The sequence below is a fragment of the Taudactylus pleione genome, unplaced genomic scaffold (assembly GCF_031769625.1).
Source record: "Taudactylus pleione unplaced genomic scaffold, aTauple2 ptg000256l, whole genome shotgun sequence".
NCBI lineage: Eukaryota > Metazoa > Chordata > Amphibia > Anura > Myobatrachidae > Taudactylus > Taudactylus pleione.
Window position 1 is genome coordinate 12,746,092 of NW_028284658.1, and position 21,394 is coordinate 12,767,485.

The 21,394-nt window shown below is 40.5% G+C and overlaps 1 protein-coding gene across 2 annotated transcripts in view; it reads right to left on the reverse strand.

Annotated features, from left to right (window-relative positions):
* TOX2 (TOX high mobility group box family member 2) overlaps positions 1-21,394 on the reverse strand; it is a 135,575-nt gene that overhangs the window by 12,217 nt on the left and 101,964 nt on the right. The window lies entirely within an intron of this gene.

The window sequence follows — 21,394 nt, forward strand, 5'->3', positions numbered from 1 at the left end:
TGGCTTCCCCTATTCCTCATCTCTCTCTAGCAGGTCCCCCTCTTTCTCCTGTGTCTCTCCCAGCTTCTCCAATTTCTTCTCTCTCTCGGCTCTCCCTGTTCCTTCTCTCTCTCTCGCTCTCCCTGCTCTCTCTCTCGCCCCCTGCTCTCTCTCTGGCTCTAGCTCTCTCTCTCTCAGGGCTTTCCCTGTTCCCTCTCTCTGGGCTCTCCCTGTTCCATCTTGCTCTCTCTCTCTCTGGCTCTCTCTATCTCTCTGTCTCTCTCTCTCTCTGGCTGTCTGGCTCTCTCTGTCTCTCTCTCCTATGTTGGATCCCATCTTTCCTTTTCTCTCTCCCCCAGCTCCCCGAATTCCTCCTCTTTTTCTCCCGGCTCCCTCCTTTCCTCCCTCCTCTCTCTTTCCTGTCTTTCCTTTTCTTGTGTGTGACCTGCAACAGTGAAGTGCCAGCTTTACCTAAGGCTGTGTACACACTTATAGATATCTCTCCAATCTGTCTGGTGGGAAGGAAAATCTGGTCCATTTTCCAGCATCTGGGAGCAAATTTCTATTGTTATTTGCTCCCATACATTCCCAGATTTTCCTTCACACCACATGGATTGGACAGATATTTCTATAGTTGTGTATACAGTGTAACAGAACCAACACAATACCAAATGTTTGACTATGGCACATGTTTGAATCCCCTGCAGGATGTTCTCTGTTGTATGTGTACTTGTATATTATTCTAATATTAATTATATTTGTAGGAGCATAGATTAAGAAATGGGAGGAGTCAGGAACAGTAAGGGGAGGAGTCTATGCCAGGAGCATGATGCTGACGCGAGGTGGGCCTATGTGCTCTTAAAATGCCAGGGCTTATTTTTAGACCCAGTCCGGCCCTGTATGCAGATATACCAGCAGTGTTCTGAATGCATAAAGAAACATCAAACATATATTCTGAAGGTGACATTTACTAGAAATGTATATCGATGTGTAAACATCTGGTAAATGTCACTTACTGAAATTACTTCTATATAGAAGCTCACGTGCTGCACTTAGGGCCCGATTCAGCAAGGATCGCAATTGCAGAGCTGCACGCAGGCAGTTTTGCAATTGCGATCCTTGCAATACTGTATTGCGATCCTTGCAATAATGCAAATGCAGCAGGAGGTGTATGACACCCCTTGCTGCATTTGCCATCCCAGCACTGCGAAGGAAGTCGCAGGCTGGGATCACCATCGAGATCATCGGTGGTCGATGGTCACAACTGTGGACGGCGCCGGGCAGCCGGATAGCTGAGTAAGCCTCAACTTACTCAGGCTGGCCGGCTTGCGAGTCCAGAAGACTGCATACGTCCACTCAGTCTCTGGGGTGGTCACTCCAGGAAAATGGGGAGGACACGCCCCCGTTTCCGAGAATACCGGCTGCCCCCACACCGCCCCTTAAATGTCTCTGCCTGACAATCATATTAAGCAGGAACCATTCTGCACACTCGCAGCATGGGTCCCGCGCACGCGCAGATTCCCGACATTCAGCAATCTGCGTTCAGAATTGCACTTGCGTGCTCTGCTGCATCAGGCCATTATTCCTTTGTAAGACTATCGGTTTAATGATCAATTAATAACTCATTAGCAGCCTGACTGAACACAAAGTGAAGTGAGGTAAAAGAAATCATGCGCAATCCAGCTGATTAGAGTCGTTAATGGTCCATACTTGCCTACTTTTGAAAAAGCATTTCAGGAAGATTGCAAAAGCAACACCTATGAGTGCAGTGTTAAATTGGACGTGTAGTGTTACACCTGAGACGTGCCACAAAATTACTTACATCCAAATGTAAACAAGCCTAAAAGCAGTTAGTAAGATCTATTTGTTGATGAAAACACACAAATACTTTTCAGAAAATGCATGTAGCCATAAGGATCACAGGAGCTCATTCAGAGTCGGTCGTGACTCGATGTTGCCCCACAGCGTATGTGCACGACGGAGCAGGCTCCGTCGTGCGCATGCGCGAGACCGTCGTTAGGGGTCTCGTAGCAGACGGGGCGAGCTGTCGATGTTGAGTGACAGCTCGTCCCGTTTGCTGGGCGGGCCGGGGCCGTGCCCGGCCAAACAGAGGCTTTCCAGTCGGATTGCTTGCCATTTGGGGGCGGCCCCACTGACATCATTGCTGATGTCAGTGGGGAACTTCCTGCTCGAACAGAGCAGGAAGCTCCCTGGGGCTTACGAGTGCCCAGACCCTACCCTAGGGTCTGGTCATAAGTCCCGATGGTGATCATCGCGACCATTACCCATGTCGGTCGTTAGAGCTGTGGGTGTTAACCCACAGCTTAACGATCGACAAGGAGGCGGCCGTTCAGGATGCAAGCGGCCACCCTGATTCAGAGCGACCGCTTGCATCTAATGACCGCCTCTGAATGAGGCCCATTGTACCTTATAACCAATGCAGGGTAATGATACTAATGATCCCATTTGAATGTATATAGCTCTGTTTTTTATATAACAGCTTCATGGGGGTGCAATCAGGGAGATTGCTAGCCTCTTCAGGGAGACAGGGAGATTGCTACTTTTTCAGGGAGTCTCCCTGACAATGAGGGAGAGTTGGCAAGTATGCGTCAACCATGACTGATCTTACAACTGTATTAATATGGCAAAATGTTGTAGTGTGCTGGAACTCCTGTACATACTATTTTATATACACAGAGAATTGTCCTAGCTGACTCGTGTTCTCCTGCATTGTCCCATACCCTTACAACCACAATATGATTCATGGAAAACAAAGAGGTGACATAATAAAGTTGTTCAGCTGCAAATACTGCTAGCCACTTTCATTTTTGCTCTCTGTTCCTCCTTTTGCCAAGCTACTGTGTATACGGGGCCTGATTCAGAGTCGAACGCTATTTGCGCTCGCTCGTTCAGAAAAAGGGGCCGGCTATTTAAATTGAGCACTCGCTCTTTGCGGTCTGTTGACGCCTCTATGTCTGAGCGAGCGAACGAAACATGCGCTTGCTATTTTGTAAAGACGCCCCCTGGCCGCTCGAATCCTACGTCATCTCCGCTATTTCTTAGATTAATCGAGTACATCGAGTGCTTGTGGTAGGATTTTCCTACCGCAATCATGCAAACAGTTCAGGCTAAGAAACAACCAAGTGACGTGGCCGATGACGCTGCTTTGTTAATTATGTACACCCTTAAAACGCCCGTTTTGACCGTTTGGCACGCCTGCGTTCGGATTACCACTCCCCGTTTTCAAGCACCTTCCCCTGTTACCACCCACAAATGCCTCATCCTGTCACTCAAATTAGCAGGCACTCGCTATTTTGCAAGCGCTTGATTTCCGACCGCACTGACTGGTTGGCGCATGCGCATTAGGACCCATATGCATGCGCAGTTGTGCGAACATTGCTCGGAGAGAACGAGCGGCCGCTTACGAGCGGCTCTGAATCAGGCCCACAGAGCGGTATATTACTTAGACAGTCAACATTTAGACACTCAATTACAGCACTGGAATGGAAAAGCCAAACCTGCATTACCAGCATGTGCACATGTGCAGGTACTGTACTGGCAAAGCAATTAACAGTAACTGCTCCGGGACAGTATAGGTGAGGCAGGCAGCTCTGTACCACTCAGTGTTTCGGTGATATTTTTCTCATAGAGACTAGCCATAAGTAATTTCTTTTTCTTTTTATTGGAACTCTCCATGGGGACTCAATAGGAACAGCAGTTTCCATCCAGCTAGCTATGTGAATATACTCCAGCGGCATTTATGTACTAATTGCAACATTGTTGCTTTCTTTTATATATGCTTTTTATCTTGTTTTATTATACTGTGTTACATGCATTTTAATAGTCTCCTTTTTATTTGTATTAAAAACACTAATTTAGTATATATATGGTGTTATAATGAGTGTAATTAGCGCTACCTTACGTACTTGTTGCACCTTTATCCGTTTGTGGGACTGACAATTTTTTGGTAGCTGCTTCACAGGCACATCATTGCAGCACCTCCCTATATCTTGCTTGCTAGATATTTATTTTTATTGTGTGTCCTGTACTTCCTTGGACAGTGCTAGATTTATAAATAACTCTTATAGAACATGGAAGTCTGGATGCACTTCAACTATAAGGTGGAGATAGACAAACGTCACATCACAGATTGTCCAGACTTTTGTCCTAGCCATAATGCATAGTTTTTGGGAATACTTTACTGCCTGTAAATCACTTTATGTGGACCGCCTACTAAAAAATGAAACAGGCATTGTTCCCGGAAACATCTCTCAGACCAGACCTATAGCGTCAGAGTTTTGGAGTTGGAAACAATATTGGGTGAAGTCAGAGTCGGCAGAAATATTTTTAGAATAAAACGTAAAATCTTTGTGATAATACTCTAAAGCATTTCCTGAGATGGACATACGTAGTAGGAGCGGGGGCATATGCCTGCGATGTGTCTCCCTTTCTTGCCAACAACTACCACACAGCACGTGGCAAAGGGAGGGGACAAGCTACAGCAGCTGGTACCACCACCACCATGGGCCAGCTTGGTCAGGGCACTTACCCACCTTCCTGGGCCCGACTTTAACGTACAAAGGTTTAACCACTTTATTGTTGAGGGTAGGAGAAATAAAGAGAGAGAGAGAGAGAGAAAAGAGTGAGAGAGTAAGAAAAAAGGGGGGTTTAGGGGTCTATGTACTAATAATCGCATACTGTGGCAATTATTATTGGTCCAACTCGCAGAGGATATTTTCATTTTTAATGAAAATATCCCCGCTATGTACAAAGGGGAATTGTTCCTGCGAGTGATATCCTTGGCAAATTGTGGAAGACTTTCACAGAAGTGAAAGACTTTCCCGGGGGAAGCTGAGACTGCGCATGCGCACAGCGTCGGCTTCTGGAGCCGACTAGGGGCTGCGAAAGAGAGATCAAAAGATCTCTCTCCTGCCCCTGGAGCCTCCATAGGCTCAAAGCAGTTTACACCATCTGAAGTGTAAACTACTGTGGCTAAACTCTGAAAAGCTTTACTTTTTGGAGTTTAGTACATAGGGGTCAGATCATAGTCCCCATTGATAATAATGGGGACTGCGCTGATAATAATAATAATTGGCACTTTGCCTGAGATTTCTGTGAAATTTCCTGCATTGTGCTTTTAGTACATACAGTAGGTACACTAAATAACATTTTGCAGAAACTGCATTCTGCATAATTTTATGTAAGCAACAGCTTGATATATAGGCCCCATAGAGTGATGGGTCGGGAGTGGGGATATAAATGTCAGTGATCGCATTAACAGGCATCTATGATTCATCATTCCCCATTTGCAGGCACTCCTCACTACCATTCACATGCGATTCTGAACGCATGACCCTGATCATTACCTTGCAGAAAAGAAAGCTTGTTATTACCAATTAGTAGTATACATGAATATACATTTGCCATTGAAGAATAAAATAAAGGAATCTAAATCGAAGGTTTAGCGTGCCAGCCCTGTCGCAGACCAAAAATGTTGCTATGTGAAGATCTCTGAGATATAGTAATTCATATTTCCTTATCTGTACTGTTTAAAACTAATATCATGTATTAAAAAAATGCATAATTTCCTATAAAGCATTCCCTAATACAGTGATTTTCCGTACATAGAACTTGAGCTGTCTCTATGATCAGAGTAATGGCTGCTTACACACAGGTGCCCAGCTGCTATTGTTAAACCAGCAAGCATTTAATTGAAACAAACGACCATAATAATGGTACATTATCTCTGCAGGCTTGAAGCCATAACAGTTTTAATTATTGAGTTAAGAGTCAAACTAATTTATCCGTTAAAATAACAGAAGCGCCTTTGCTTGGTCTGATCAGCTTATTAGAAGTGGGAATATCAGGGGAACAGCGGGACAAGACTGTGAGACACACGGGGACTTTTCCATTCATACTGTAGCCTAATTTTCAGGACAAGAGGTGATTATTGCAGCAGAATGAAAAATGGGACTAGATTGGAGATGGACATCTGTAACCTTTGATAAAGAAAATGTACGCAATACAATAAGATATAGAAAAGGAAGTTTTAAATAGTATATATATCATACTTGCCTACTCTCCCTGATTGTCAGGAAGACTCCCTGAAATAGTAGCAATCTCCCTGACTCCCTGAAGAGTCTAGAAATCTCCCTGATTGCACCTTACCCCCCTTATGTAGCTGTTATATACAAAAAAGGAAGAGATTTATACATTCAAATGGGATCATTAGTATCATTTCCCTGCATTGGTTATAAGGCACAATGATCCCTATGGCTACACGTATATTCTGAGAAGCATCAGTGTGTTTTCATCTCCAATTCGATCTTATTAATTGCTTTGGGGGTCATTTACATTTGTATGTAAATCCAATTATTGCACGCCTCTCAGATGTAGTAGCACACACCAACTTTAACGCGCAACTACAGGTGTTGGTTTCACAATATATATATATATATATATATATATACACATACTGTATCTATATATATATATATATATATATATATACACATATATATATATATATGTTATATATATATCGATATGTATATAGATATGGTGTAAATTTACTAGGTTTTGAGCGACTGACGTATACTTTGTGAAAGTGCAATTGTGCAAAAAAGATCTAGTGCATAAATTAATAGAATAAAATATAAAATGTGACCAAATATTTAAAATATTATCAATTTAATATGGTATTTAAAAACATATATCAGAACAAACAAACATACACAAATAAATGCTTATACATGCCTTAATCCTGATCATAGGATTTGGCTAAATATTTCATATACAGGCACGTTTGTGCAAATATTGTATATAAAGTGCAATCGTGGTGCTAATAAATAATCAATAAAACGATTTGAAGGGTATTCCAATTAATATACCACAAACATGTAAGCTCAAAATGAGAAATAAATATAGCAGCACAGGAGAGTATACAAAAAAGATCAGCAATAAAAACTTTGAGGCTAGATTCATAGAAATTTTTTAAAAAGCTTAAAATATATATTTGAATAGCTTGAAAGAATTCATGTAATGTTTATCTGTGTTAAGTTCATTTCAGGTAAGAGTCAGCTGTCCCAACACGTTTCATCCATACATGGATGTATTTAGATAGATATATATAGATAATATATATAGTTATATATGTATACAGATATATAGATAGATCAATCGATAGATAGATCTTAAAAGTTTTAGAACAAAGAATATATTAAATTAGGCAATTTGATTGAGGTGGGGGACTTTTTTCTTAAACGCATCAAATATCCTGTCTATGGGGCCTATTTATCAAAGTAGTTCTGTCCTTAAAACCCCTGTTTCCGTGTGTTATAAGTCAGAATTATGTATTACCCTTATATAACAAAGCTATAAAGCAAGAGATATCGGAGATATATCCTGTTCTGCGAAAAACAGCGCTCACAGCAGCCATCCCCATAATTTTCTACTGAAAAAGCTTAGCTATTCGGAAAATGTAAGGCCTATGTATCAAAGCTTGATGAGAGATAAAATCCTCTGTCTATCTATAGCCTGTCCCTACTCATTAATGAGGCGCCCCCTCAGTCACAACTCTCCTCCATGGCATGCCTATGCAGGTGTATCTGCTTGTGAAATGCTACATTACAGTGTCAGCGGCTGTGATGGGGGGAAGGGGGGGGTAGGGGGCCCAAATTATAACTTGCCTCCAGGCGTTTTACGCCACTGCATAGGCCCCTGTCTCCGTTAAGTAATCTGCGTTCCTCTATAGTGAAAGTGGGTTAGTTAACTGAAGAGGATGAGTCTGATTCCTCCCTGGTGGGTTTGAGCTCATTGTGATGTACATCACAACTACTTTGCTTTGTGTAGTTGTGGCCTGATGGCCACATGTGCTCATATGCCAGAATGGGCTCTAGTCGAAACCCATATCTTGTCGAATTGCCCTTCATAAATTGCCACGAAAACACTTTCCAAATCGCTACGATATGCAGCAATAAAGAATTTACATTTTCAGGGCTATGCCACAATTTTTGATAAATATGGCCCTATGTCTAGTAAAAGTTTCTGCAAGGTCACCCTAACATCGGATCTTTGCTGGCATCTGTGTGGACAAAAGGGCACCTACTTTCATATATGGTGGGACTGTCCACTGATTTCTGCATATAGGGATGAGGTTTTATGCATACTTGCCTACTTTTGAAAAAGTATTTCATGGAGATTGTGAAAGCAGCACCTATGAGTGCGGTGGTAAAGTGCACGTGTACTGCTACATCTGAGAGGAATGCCATAAACCTGACTTACATCCAAATGTAAAAGACCCCTAAAGCAGTTAGTAAGATCTATATAACACACTGATATATTACAGAAAATGCATGCAGCCATAGGGATCACTGTGCCTTATAACAAATGCAGGGGAATGATACCAATGATCCCATTTGAATGTAAATATCTCTGTTTATTTTTATATATAACATTCATAATGGGGGTAAGGTAGAATTGTAGATTGCTAGGCTCTTCAGGGAGACAGGGAGATTGCTACTGTTTCAGGGTGTCTCCCTGATAATCAGGGAGAGTTGGCAAGTATGGTTTTATAATTGATATGTTGAATCTTTAGCACTGTACCTAGTACATGTTTCATTATGTAAGCCATTTCCCGACTCTTCTAAACCGTATAACAAACTATGTAATCATGTTTAATGCAGCTAAACTTTTGATAGTCACTAATTGGAAACAATCTAATGCACCTTTTATTACAGCGCTAATTAACAGACTTTGGCACATGGAATATATTACTAAATTCCTTTATGATAAAATTCCATGAAGTTTGGACCCCTTGGTTTTTTCATTTTCATAGAACTCTTCCAGGACTGATCTGAACCTCACTATAGAGTATTAGAATTGCTCACCACTTTATATTCTACTAATTTTGGTTTTATCACTTATGATGACTTTGCTGTCTAGTACTCCCTCTCATTCCCACCCACCCAATCCATTTTTTTTATTTTCCATCCATTTTTGTATTTATTAAAGGGTGAAGGTTTCCACATTTTGAGTCAACAAAAATTTCAAATGTGGTAGTTTGATTTTTCTTATTTTATTGTGTATTGTGTTTTTCTCAGAGTAATGTTTTGGTATTATATCATAACTTTATTGTTATATGTACTGTTATGTACTTTTGTCTATACATGGCTCTGTACTGTTTGACGTTAAAACTTTTTTTTGCTATGCGTTTTGTTGTTTATCTGTCATCTACTCTTATAAATAAAAATATTTAAAAAAAAAGTTGCTGCAAGGAAGCCTTTCAAAGCCTAAAGCCGCATATTGTTATTGTTCAATCACGCATTAATCGTACACAAATCGGGCATGAAAATGACGAAAACGACCAGCAATGCGCGCTCTCGCTGATCGTTTTTGACATCAATCATCGCCTGAACATGCCGGTCGATCTGTCGATAATGACAGATTGGCCAAGTTTAGGGATGAGGGACGGTGCCTGCAATGAACAACATATGGTTCAGTGTAGGCACTACAGGGGAAGAGGAACGACTGTATGATTACAATGTTGTAATCATACTGTCGTTCCAAGATCTGCAAGTGGATACGTGGCTTAACATAGCTGATTGCTGAGTACAGCTTTTACCCATTGGAATAGCAGGTGTACATTCAATGTATATATAAAGCAGGGGTTTTCAACCGGTGTGCCGTGGCACACTAGTGTGCCGTGGCCGGTTGTGAAGTGTGCCGCGGGGCTGTCAGAGCCACTGGGCACATTTTACTGTACTTCAGCATCCCGGGCTGCTGAGCTCCTCTGGGAGACTCAGGCGCGACCGGGTAGTGACCTGCAAAGATGCGGCAGCGTGACATCACAGGTCACGCACGCCGCGTTGTCCACTGCCCTCCAGCCCGCTCTGCCAGCCAACGCCCTGCGCCAATCAGCCAGCCCGCACTCTGTCCAGGCAGGCTCTGCAGCCTGCCTGGAAGCCCGCCTGCACGCGATCCTGCTGCAGTGTGAGTGACAAGGGGGGAAGAAATGTGGGTTTTGTGGGGACCATACATTTTTTTCTTCTTCGTGGGTACCAGCCATAGTTTATTTTTTCGTGGGAACCAGTCATGTCATTTTTTTTAGTGATAACCAGCCATATGTTATCCAGCCATATATTTGCCTATTTAGTGGGGAACAATGTGTTTTGTTTTGTGTTTTGTTTCTGTGGGGCCAGCCATAGGTTTCTTTTTCTGTGGGGAGCAATTCTGTGGGGCGCAATGTGGTATGGTTGTTTTTTTTGGGGGGAGCAATGTGTTTTTTTTTTCTGTTAGGCCAAGAAATGGGATTGTTTTATTCTTGTGGGGGCCAATGTAGTGTGTTTTTTATTCTTGTGGGGGCCAATGTAGTGTGTTTTGTTCCTGTGGGAACTAATGTAGTGTGTTTTTTCATAGTCCGCACACACCGCATCGCTGGATAGTGTGCCTTGGCAATTTTAAAATCTTGTGTAGTGTGCCGCGAGTTAAAAAAGGTTGAAAATCACTGATATAAAGTATTGTGCATAGCATAAAATTATATTTTGGTCCTTCTATTTATATAAATGTTAAGATTATGTGCTAGAGGTATAGGCACACTTGCCTACTCTACCAGGAGACTCCTGAATGTTAGGGGAGTTGCTGGACTCCCAGAAGAGTAGGTCCCCACGCATCCAGCTCTCTTTATATGTAGAACAGGGAATATAATGCCGCAAATCCAGGGTCCACATACAGGGTGTGGGGCCAATATGACACATTTCTATGAAAATCACATCATTTCTACCCTCTTCATAGACCTGTTATACACGTCATTTTGCCGCAAGTGGATGGGGCTTAATGCAAATAATCCACCCTGCCCCCTCAGCTGCCATCTGCTCTTACCTCTTTGTCTGTTTTTCATTACCTAGTCTTGTTTTATTAGTGTTTTCTTCCCAATTGTATAGCACAAAGGACTATGCTAGCGACATATAAGTATAAGGAGGGGGGGTAAAAAAAAAAGTCAGCAAGCATAGATATGGGTTGTGCTTTAAGAAGAGTTTGAAAACAATTATACAAGGAAATATGTGGCCATAGAAAAAGCCAAGTGGTATTATGTACAGGAGGTCGACACTAGAATGCTGATGGCTTTGGTGACTCCTGCGGGTCAGGGTAACTGTAGCTACTCCAGTGTAAGTAAATCTCATATTTTTACTTTAACACATTGAAAGACAATCAATATTTGTATAAATTGAGCTTGAAAGCATAGCCCCCCACCTCACCCCCTCACCCCAGATCCATTTTCACTTTTACCAAAAGTGTCTGATCTATAAGGCTAAAGCTGCGTATCCACTATGCGATGTTACTGAGCGATTGCATGATTACGACATCGTAATCGTGCAATCGCTCAGTAATCGTGCACAAATCGTGCACTATTATGTCAGAAACGACCAGCGATGCGCGCTCTCATTGGTAGTTTCCGACATCAATTATCTTCTGAACATGCTGGTCAATCTGCCAATAACGACAGTTTGCCCATGTTCAGAGATGATTGATGTGCCTACACTGAACGAACAATCGTTCAGTGTAGGCACTGTAGGGGGACGGGGAACGATGGTACGAGTACAATGTCGTTATCGTACTGTCGTGCCGGTATCTGCTAGTGGATACGTGGCTTAAGGTGCATTAAAGACATTGTACAGGTCAGGAACATAATTTTATTAATTAGGGTTGGGGTCTCGGTGGATCATATGCATGACCACAAATGCCCAGATAGTTCTGTTGGGAATTATAACAGATATGAGGCCGTCTATCATTCTGTGTTTATGATCTTTTGCATGATAGTATTTCTTATTTTAACAATATTGTTATCTGTTCCATTTACTGATTCTGATCAGTACAGCTCTACATACCTCCTGCATGACTAAATATATAATATAATGAATATAATATAATATAATAATAACACTAATTTGCCCAGGAGTTGTCATGTTTATCCCACTATTTATACATAAGATTAACTCAAATAAACTCATACAAGGAAAAACCTTTACAGTATGTACATTTGTCATTTGCATGAGACCAATACTGGTCTAATATTAGTTTAGACTGTATAATATTAGTTTGGTGCAAAGTAAAGTTTCCTGTGATAAGAAATTATGGGCTGCAGTTGTAACACTTTTTCTTTGTGGTGTTAACACACCCCTATACAAAGCAACCGAGCATTCTTGTCTATATCACCCTGTGGTTAACTTGTCGCACATTAGTTATGGTGCATACTGTTGAGTTTTAATATATAATATATTTACATATAAATATATAAACACACAGTATTATACATTGGTTGGCAGAGTAATGTTATCAATAAAAAAATTCCAGAAGATTACTCCAAGTCTCTTAACAGGTAGCTGCTATTTGTCAAACCACATAGGTGGTGGATCTGTAAAAAGTAAAGACAAGCGCCTCCTGGTACAATAAATCAATTAAACTTTGGCGTAATCCAAAGTATATTTCCAAGTGTGAACGTACCGTAAAAAATTGGCAAAAAACTCTCTTTTTGCATATAAGAGCTTTATCAGGTATATTTTTCTATTATGAGGTTCAAACACATTCTAGGATTCCATGGTCTCAGGGTTACCAATGAGATGTCGCGTAGAAATAACAGAGTATGGTGTAATCAATATAAAACAGACTTATTAAACACACACACACACGCACACATGCACTCAAAAATCGTACATCAAGGATGAAATAGTAGAGCTTATTTGAACATCAGGATAAATACAGCATATTCTGGAACAATACAACTGTAGATGAGCCTCAACGCGTTTTGCCCTTTCACACAGTAAAGGACTTAGGGCCTGATTCAGAGCCGCTCGTAAGCGGCTGCTCGTTCGCTCCGAGCGATGTTTGCCCAACTGCGCATGCGTACGGATCGTTATACGCATGCGCAAACCAGTCAGTGCGGTCGAAATTCATGTGCTCGCAAAATAGCGAATGCCTGATAATTTGAGTGACAGAAAGAGGCGTATGTGGGTGGTAACAGGGGAAGGTGCTTGAAAACGGGGAGTGGAGATCCAAACGCAGGCGTGCTTAAAGGTCAAAACGGGCGTTTTATGGGTGTGCATAATTAAAACAGCAGCGTCCTTGACCACGTCACTGGGTTATTTTATAGCCAGAACTGCTCACAAGATTGTGGTAGCAAAAACCAACCACAAGAATAGCGAGCAGTTCATACGCTGGTCGATGTACTCGATTAATCTAATAAATAGTGGACATGACGTAGGATGCGAGTGGCCAGGGGGCGTATTTATCCAAAAAACGACCGCAAGTTTTGTTCGCTTGTTCAGACCTAGAGGCGTGAACAGACCGCAAAGAGCGAATGGTTCATTTGAACAGCCACCCCTATTTTCTGGATGAGCGAGCGCTAATTGCGTCCGGCTCTGAATCAGGCCCTTAATCAGGAGGAAGTTCCCGTTATGAGACATACAGATGTGTCCACATACATCTATCCTCTGTGCGCTACAAGTCGTGTTACACGTACCGCATGTGGATTCAGAAAAACTGGCACCTGGAGATTAAATGCTGTGTTTTCACCATTGTAGTACTGGCTTTAAGCATCATTTCACACTTGTCCATCTCCCAACGCCAGCATTCTAGGGTCCCCATAGTGCTTGATGACGTTGTGGATATCAACAATCCATCTACATACCCTAATCATATAAGAAGTCCACGGACCACAACAGATACGATACAAGTAACCGCAGTTAGTTTTATTAGCAGCACTAAAATAAACAAAACATAAAAGTAAATCATGGTTGGAGGTGTAGTGCATGCACAGTGGGGGTGGACTGGGTGAGTGTGCCCAGTAAAGGAGGAGTTCCTGTCTAGTAGGCATACCACAGTGGAGGGAAGGGTAGCTACAGCACATACATATGGGGTGTATGTGTGTCTGGCACACATGCACAGTTAAGGGTGAGTGTGCCCAGTAGTGAGGGGGTGGTGGTAAGTGTGGTAAATTAGTTTGCCCTGTAGGAGTGTGAAGTAAGTGTTCCCATTGGGGGAGAGTTAAGTGTGCCTAGATGGGAGTTAAGTGTGTTCAGTGTGTGTGTGCCTGCTTCGGGTACCGTGGATCAACACCACACCTCTGCTCAGAGTCGCATCAAGCTTGTGATACACGGCCATGGCACACCCATAATACTCCCCCGAGACAGGGCGGTGTGTGCGACGATGAGATTTGTGTCATTGCCCAGCAGGGGGCGAGGCCATAACATTACGATTTGCACCTGCAGGTTCTGTCCACCACTGCACTTGGGAAGTGGAGGCAGGGCCTGATAATGCAAGGTGGCATTATGGGAGTCTCCTGGGCAAACTAGGTTGCAAGACTTGCAGACTCTAATACATAATGGAATTTGCCAAAAAGTTACATTTACATAAAATAAAGCAATACACAGTTTGAATTCAAGTGGCTGCAAAAGATAGCTAATTACATCATTTGAAACAAGTATATAGCTGTTTCAGAGTGATAATGTTTCTGGGCATACTGTATAGTAAGTCTTCCTATGGACACACCAGGAACAATAGTCAACTAACTATTTCTAAATTGTCCAGTAGAAGTCCATAATATATTCAAAGTGTAACACATGTACCGGCTGGGAGGGTTTACACTCAGAGCACACTATTATATACTGTCCTCCTATTGTAGCATTCCTCTCCGCTCGGCTATGTGCAGAGAATTAACTATATTATGTTGAGTAAGGCCTTTCAGACTGCCACTGTATGGGTGAGATTTATCGTGCTGTCACCAATGACCATTATACTTATGAAAATACAAGGAAAAGCCCCTTCCATTGAAATTACTTCTGTCTCAACGAGAACAATCTGTATTCTCCATGGGAAAGATTTGAGCCTAATTGCCTGACGCGGTAACCACTGCAGATTTGGCAGCCTTTCAAACACATGCAGAGTAATATTTTAATTACCCTATTAATATATACACACTGTTTTGTACAGTCAACCTCTCCAAGAGCGTCAGACAAATGCTTTATTTAATGAACTGACTCATTAGAAAGAAGTTTCAAATTCTTTTACCAGTTTCTATTATACTGTGTCTGCCAAAGGCTCCTCCTGAAACAGTTGTTTCCCGCTCCGTGATAATGAGCCTTTAGCAACTGCAAGAAAACAATATTTGGATCTGAATTCTCAATATTCTTGGTGTTTATCAGTTTAATTAACCAGCACGGACTTTAGCAATCTTTCCATGTGGGTGAAAGATACAGATGGAAATATTTGTATACAAACTGTGACTGTTAGAATCCCATGGAGACATTAGTGGACCCTGGACAAAGAACGCAGGAGTAAGCTTCCCCTACTTTTTATAACAAGGCTAAACAAAGTTTTATCTCAGTGCTAAAATGCACCAAGCTTACGTTATGACTGAGGATAGTATTTTTGTGACACAAGACATCTCATTTGAGTTTGAAAGTGACTTCAGCCTTTAAATAAAGGGCCTCTTGAATAATTCCTAGGTCATGGGGTTGAAAAAGAGGGTCTTGTAGAGCTATTCCCGTATGAGACTCATCACTTGGCCTAACAGTAGCCACCTTGTAAAGGATTGCCTGTACAGCAACTGATCGGTCAGGTTGTAGGAATATTCTTGCCTAGGAATACAGGATACACACTGCACACAGTGCCCTCTTGGGAACTATAGGTGACATCACAACATTTGTTGTGTTAGGGAGCAACGACGGGAGCAGCATCTCTTACTGTACGTACCAGTTAGCACATTATCATGAGCAGTACTCTTGTGAGTACATAACAAGTCACAGCTGAGACGAGACTTCGGATGATAAGTTGAAGCGTGATTATACTTGCAGTTCACTGCTACAGCTTTCTAAGCTTACAGCGTTATCTATAGAAAAGCACACTATTATTTAATAAATATGTAAACCTCCTATATATTCAACGCTTGAGTATTCTATCACCATTTTTTTCTTAGGATCACTGAACGCACTAATTACATAACACTACAGAAGAGCAGCAGGAAATATATACCTCCAGTACCATCATGCCCATTACCAGTATACAGTTTGTCATTTGTTCGGTATGTAGTGAAAGGCATCACCCTATTCCTTTGAAGTGTCTGTCTTTTGAAATTGGTCCTTTTTGCACCTAATGTAATTCCTGTATGAATAAGCACACTGAGAGAATGCATAAAAAGTTGTACTGTTTTCCAATTCACTAAAAAAATCATTACAATAAAATATATACAAAGTGATTACTTTATAATAATATTTTATTTCTAGCCAGTTAGTCTACTAGTATATGTCTCAAAGCTGGGGAGGGGGGACCAGAACCACCAGAAGAACCCAAAAAACTCAAGAACACAGGCTCCTGATCAGTATAGCACTGAAGGCCCAAGGAGCAATGATACAGCAATGCTAGCCACTACATCACTCTGCCCCCACGCTGCTTTCTTTTTGTCTGCATATTTTAACCCTTTGGGATATTCCAAAGGATTTTCCATAAAAAATAACTCATCAATCAAGCACTATGCTTACAAAATTTCCCAAAGCTAATTCTCTATATTATTTATAAAATCGCCCCATTATCCTGACATTGTCCCCCACTGACCACTTTAACCTGTTTTAACTCAACTGTGCCACTTGCTTAGTAGACATGTAAGTCGTAAATTACTGAACCTCCCTCCTCCTGCTATGACATCCTCCTTAGGCGATGGACGGAAGCATCTGGAGGGCCTGGTTCAGAGGTGGACTCTAAAGCAGCACGACTGTGTACAGAGACACCCACCAACTGCAGAGCTAATCTACCGCTTTGCATATTAAGACATGCCATCGGCCGCACCATTGAACATTGCACCAGGCCTATGGAAGTGCAAAATATGCATCTGAACATGGCTGCCGAAATCAGTGCAACTGAAACAAAAGCCGCAGTCGCTGACTGTGACATGCCCGCATCTGGCTAGTCGTGTATGCTGTCTAGAGGGTGACAGGGCATACACATTCCTTATCCTCTTAATGTGTTACCACAAATGTTCTGAGCGCTATGAAGCCTTCTCTAGCTGGGTAAGCTCTAGTTTCCACCACACCAGTGTGAAACCATGCTTAAACGTTAGGTACACACTGGCACTAAAAAAATTTTTACTAGCACTTTCACCACGGGTATGGGGCTGGAACCTATTAGTGCCAATGATCCCCAAGCACACTTCATTCACCTTGCACAAACAGTCAGAAGTAGCAATAACATGGCAGCATCTTTTAGACACTGCATGCTCCATTTTCTTGCTTCATTGGACTGTCCTCCACTGAAAACTCACACTTGCCCACCATTTGTAATTGACAGCTACACATCACATGGCATATGCATCACAATGTTTTCTTGACACCAGTATGTAACTGACCTTAAGCCTGTTTTGCAAAGAGCTGCAACATTGTTCCAACAAAGTAAAAAAACTGTGCCTGGGGAAGGTATTGTGAGATCTGATTCCCATTTGCTAAAAGTGGATTAATGCATGTAATCTGAAGACAGCTCATATGGGACTTATTATGTTTACATACATAGGGGTCTATTTATCAAAGGCACATCAAACCTAAATCCTAAAAAATACTAGATTTTTAGCATGATTTAGGGCTTATGGTGTTTATCAAAGCCCTCTCCTGGTGAAGCCTATCATTGGCAATAGCCTTCCCCATGGACCTCGCACAACGCTTACTCATTTATTTATTATGGCCAGTGGTAGAATGATGTGCCCACAGTACAAAAAAAAAAATGTTTTATTATTAAAATAAAGCATTGTTTTATATCATTGGTTTAGATTTATTTAATTTTATTTTAAAAAACTTTTTTTTTTATAAAGCTCCAACTGAAAGTGTACTCCTCGGCTTCCAGTTCCAGTACGCATGCTTGAACTGAGAAGAAGGCTCACGCATGTATTGATTAACAACTGACTGGCCTTGGTGTGCAGTAAATCTACTCTTACCGCTGCCAACCAGTTTTGCCAGGTTAGAGGGCTTTTTTTCATAAATTACCAAAATGAAGATTTCCTATTGCTGTAATGAACAGCGATAAAATATATTTTGTTTAAGAGGTGTCTTGATACATAGACCCCATTATAAATTGCAAATCATTCTACTATTAAATAAGGAGTGTAATAAGAAACAACTATGTTCTTCCATTGTAAATAGAAAATAATCATACAGGGATAAATTTATTAAGCAGCCATTTTATAAGACGTTTGCAAACCGTCACATATTGGAAGCAGTTTTCAGAGCCAAACTGCTGGTTTTACTATCCTGCGTTTTGGAGTCTGAAAACTGAAGCCACATACGTGAGCGCCACTTTGTCCGACATGTAGTATACAGGAACACAATTTACACATTATGGGCTGATTCTGAGTACGGAGAAAAACAATAAAAAGAGGTAACTTTCCATATGGACAAGCTATGTTGTACTGCAAGGGGTGCTATTACATTAATTATTTTTGCATGCAGGGTAAATACTGGCTGCTTTTGCATGTTGCCCACAAATACTGGACAGCTTTATTTTTACACTGCAACTTAAATTTGAACTAGGACACGCCCCTCCTAAATCTAATTCTGTCTTCACAATATAAATCTGTCCCACCTGTAGCACCGTATTGTTCTGCCAAGGTGTTAGGTTACTCTTTTTTTTTGTTTTGCTCCCAAAAATGAAGCATCCCCAAAATCTCAAACCGTACATGAAAAATCAAATGGTCTCTGTATTTTGTAGCATTTTGCATTCTGTATCTAACAATGAAAGGTTTAAAAATCCAAAATGATTAATTAATAGAATAATTGAGATTTGACAAACTATTAATCTGCACATGCATAAACAACCAAAAAACAAGAAAAAAAAGCCTTATCTACATCAGATAAACTATTTCTCTATTGTCCCTTGTTTCTCACAATTTCTATTGCCCGAGCAGTTACGTTACATTTGAATCAATAATTCAGTTAGTTTCCTCATAGCACAAGATTTAATTGCAGGGAAAGAGCTGCCTCAAATTTAAAATAATATATGCAGAATTCTTCTAATTTCTTAACCCAAATAAACTTTGGAATGAATGTATTATGCTTAATATATTAACTATAGTATAAAGAAAGACTCTAGATAAGAAACATTTCTTTTCATAGGCATCATACTAAAGTGGCATACAATTTGAGCAATCTCGCCTATTAAATCCATGCCTAAAATTTCGGACTTTTTTTTCTGGCGGTTTAATGTGTGGTTTTGCAAACCACAGCTTTATGCATGATTTGTATTCTTCCCATGTTTAAAAATGTGGATGGCACTTTCAGATTTGGCAGTTTGAAATAATGTCCTATGGCCTTCAGTAAATTGCAAGGTTTACAAGCCACACATAAAAACGCCAATAACCATAGAGTTTGACGAAACCCAACTTTAGTAAATCTCCCCCACAATGTGATATTACATTTGGAAATCTATTCCAAATAAAGAAAAAAAAAACACGAGACAACAAGAGTCATGATTTTTTTTTCAGTGTCCAGTAATTAAAATGTTACAGTTTGAATTATTTTTTTACATATATTTTGGGTTATTGTTGTACATGAGTTCTCAGGACTTTTATGACTCACAGTTTGCATAACAATAAATCCTTCATGTCCTTTTTCTAAAAAATGCAATAAAGTTGCACCTATTTCATTGTTATTTCATTATTTGTTTTCTCTAGGAAATATTGTAATTTATAATTTATAGGAAGGTGCCCATTATAAACCACCTGTGTATTCTAGAAATGTATTTGTATATAATATGCCAATTAAACCTTACACTTATGCCGGCAACAATATATATAATTAATTACTCTTTCAGTATTTTATTTGTAATATTAAAATAATTGTGGTGTCTGGCAGGTAAGGGGTTATTGGAATGAGGGAGAATATTTGTCTTGTTGAGGGTGTGCTGTATATATGAAGCCTGTCATTGTGTTCACTAGCAAGTTATAAATGACCCTCACTACTCAGGACTGTTCATGCAAATCCAAACAAATGCAAATTCTCTCCATAATGAAACATATTGAATAAATATTGTAATAAGATTCCTCAGGAAAATGCAAAATTTATGGCAGAAATGTGATATTTCCAAGCATGGGTAATTCCAGGACCTTACAAGGAACAGCTTACTCTTTTAACACTTACTTTGCTGAAGCAAGTTTAAGAGATTAAATGAGTAAATGAAACACCATCACTCAAAATGGTGGTTACAGGACAAGAATGTCGATCGTCATCTATACAATGGTTTGTCGTGTTAGTATTTTTACATTTACCTCAGTCTTCCACACTCCGAAAAAATATAATACACATATATATAATATAGACCAAACAAATGTATTAAAGGCAAAAATATAAATATATATGTATTTTTCTCTCTTCTTGGCCTCCCTCTCATTCATCATCATGTATGTGTGAAACCTCTTTCCCCAGAGATGATAAAAGAATTGAATTTTTTTTTCTCTTATCGGTCATCTATTTTCCCAGCTCAAGCCATTACTCTCTCCCCCGCGGTTGCTGGGCAACAAGAAATATTAATAGTTGCCTTTATTAGCTTAGCTGTAGCGGGCTCGGCTCCGGGACGAGAAAATTGGAAACATAAACGTGTTACATAAATCTCTCAACCTTTCAGGCTCAGCGTTAGTCTCTGTTTTCATAATGATTTATGGAAGCAATGGTTCATTTATGAGAAAAAGGAGTGTGAAATAAGAAAATGGAACATTACCCCCAAAAGACTGTTTGAAAATAAATAATTGTGGCTGAGCAGTTGGATATATGGAGAAAGAGCTGAGGGTTTTTTTTTTATTTTATTTTATTTTTTTTTCAAGGCATTTATAGAAATTTAAAAGAACAGTAATTCTTTTGGGTTATTGGTTCCAGGAGTTTATGGCCATATTAAAGGGTCAGTTTCATGCAGGATAACCCTGAGTTAATGACAGTCCTATGTTTAATGGATTGAAATATTCGTCTGGTGTAGGAACAAAGCTGCCTTATGGCAAGAAGATATTTCATTTATTTCAGGGTCAGTCCTTATGTAGGATGTAAAGGTAGAGACACATTTAATGTGTCAGGTCTGAGTGACAATAAATAATCACTTATTGGCAATAGTTACAGTGCCGTCCATAAGTGACATATAAAATGTGATAAAAGGTTAAACCTCATAAAAAAATGATTTTGTCACAATATGGAGAGAGAATAACCTAAGAGCAGGAGTAAGCTTAATGGCTTAGGTCATTTTAGGTATAAAGTGTTGCACGTGTGATCCTCATGTATAACTGCATTGGAGTCTTTGGAACCCCAGATAAAGCCCCTCCATGACGACTAATGTGGAGAGCCATAATTGATGGTAAAAGTCATGTGCTATTATAGGGTTCTAGAGAGAGAAATGACAAGGG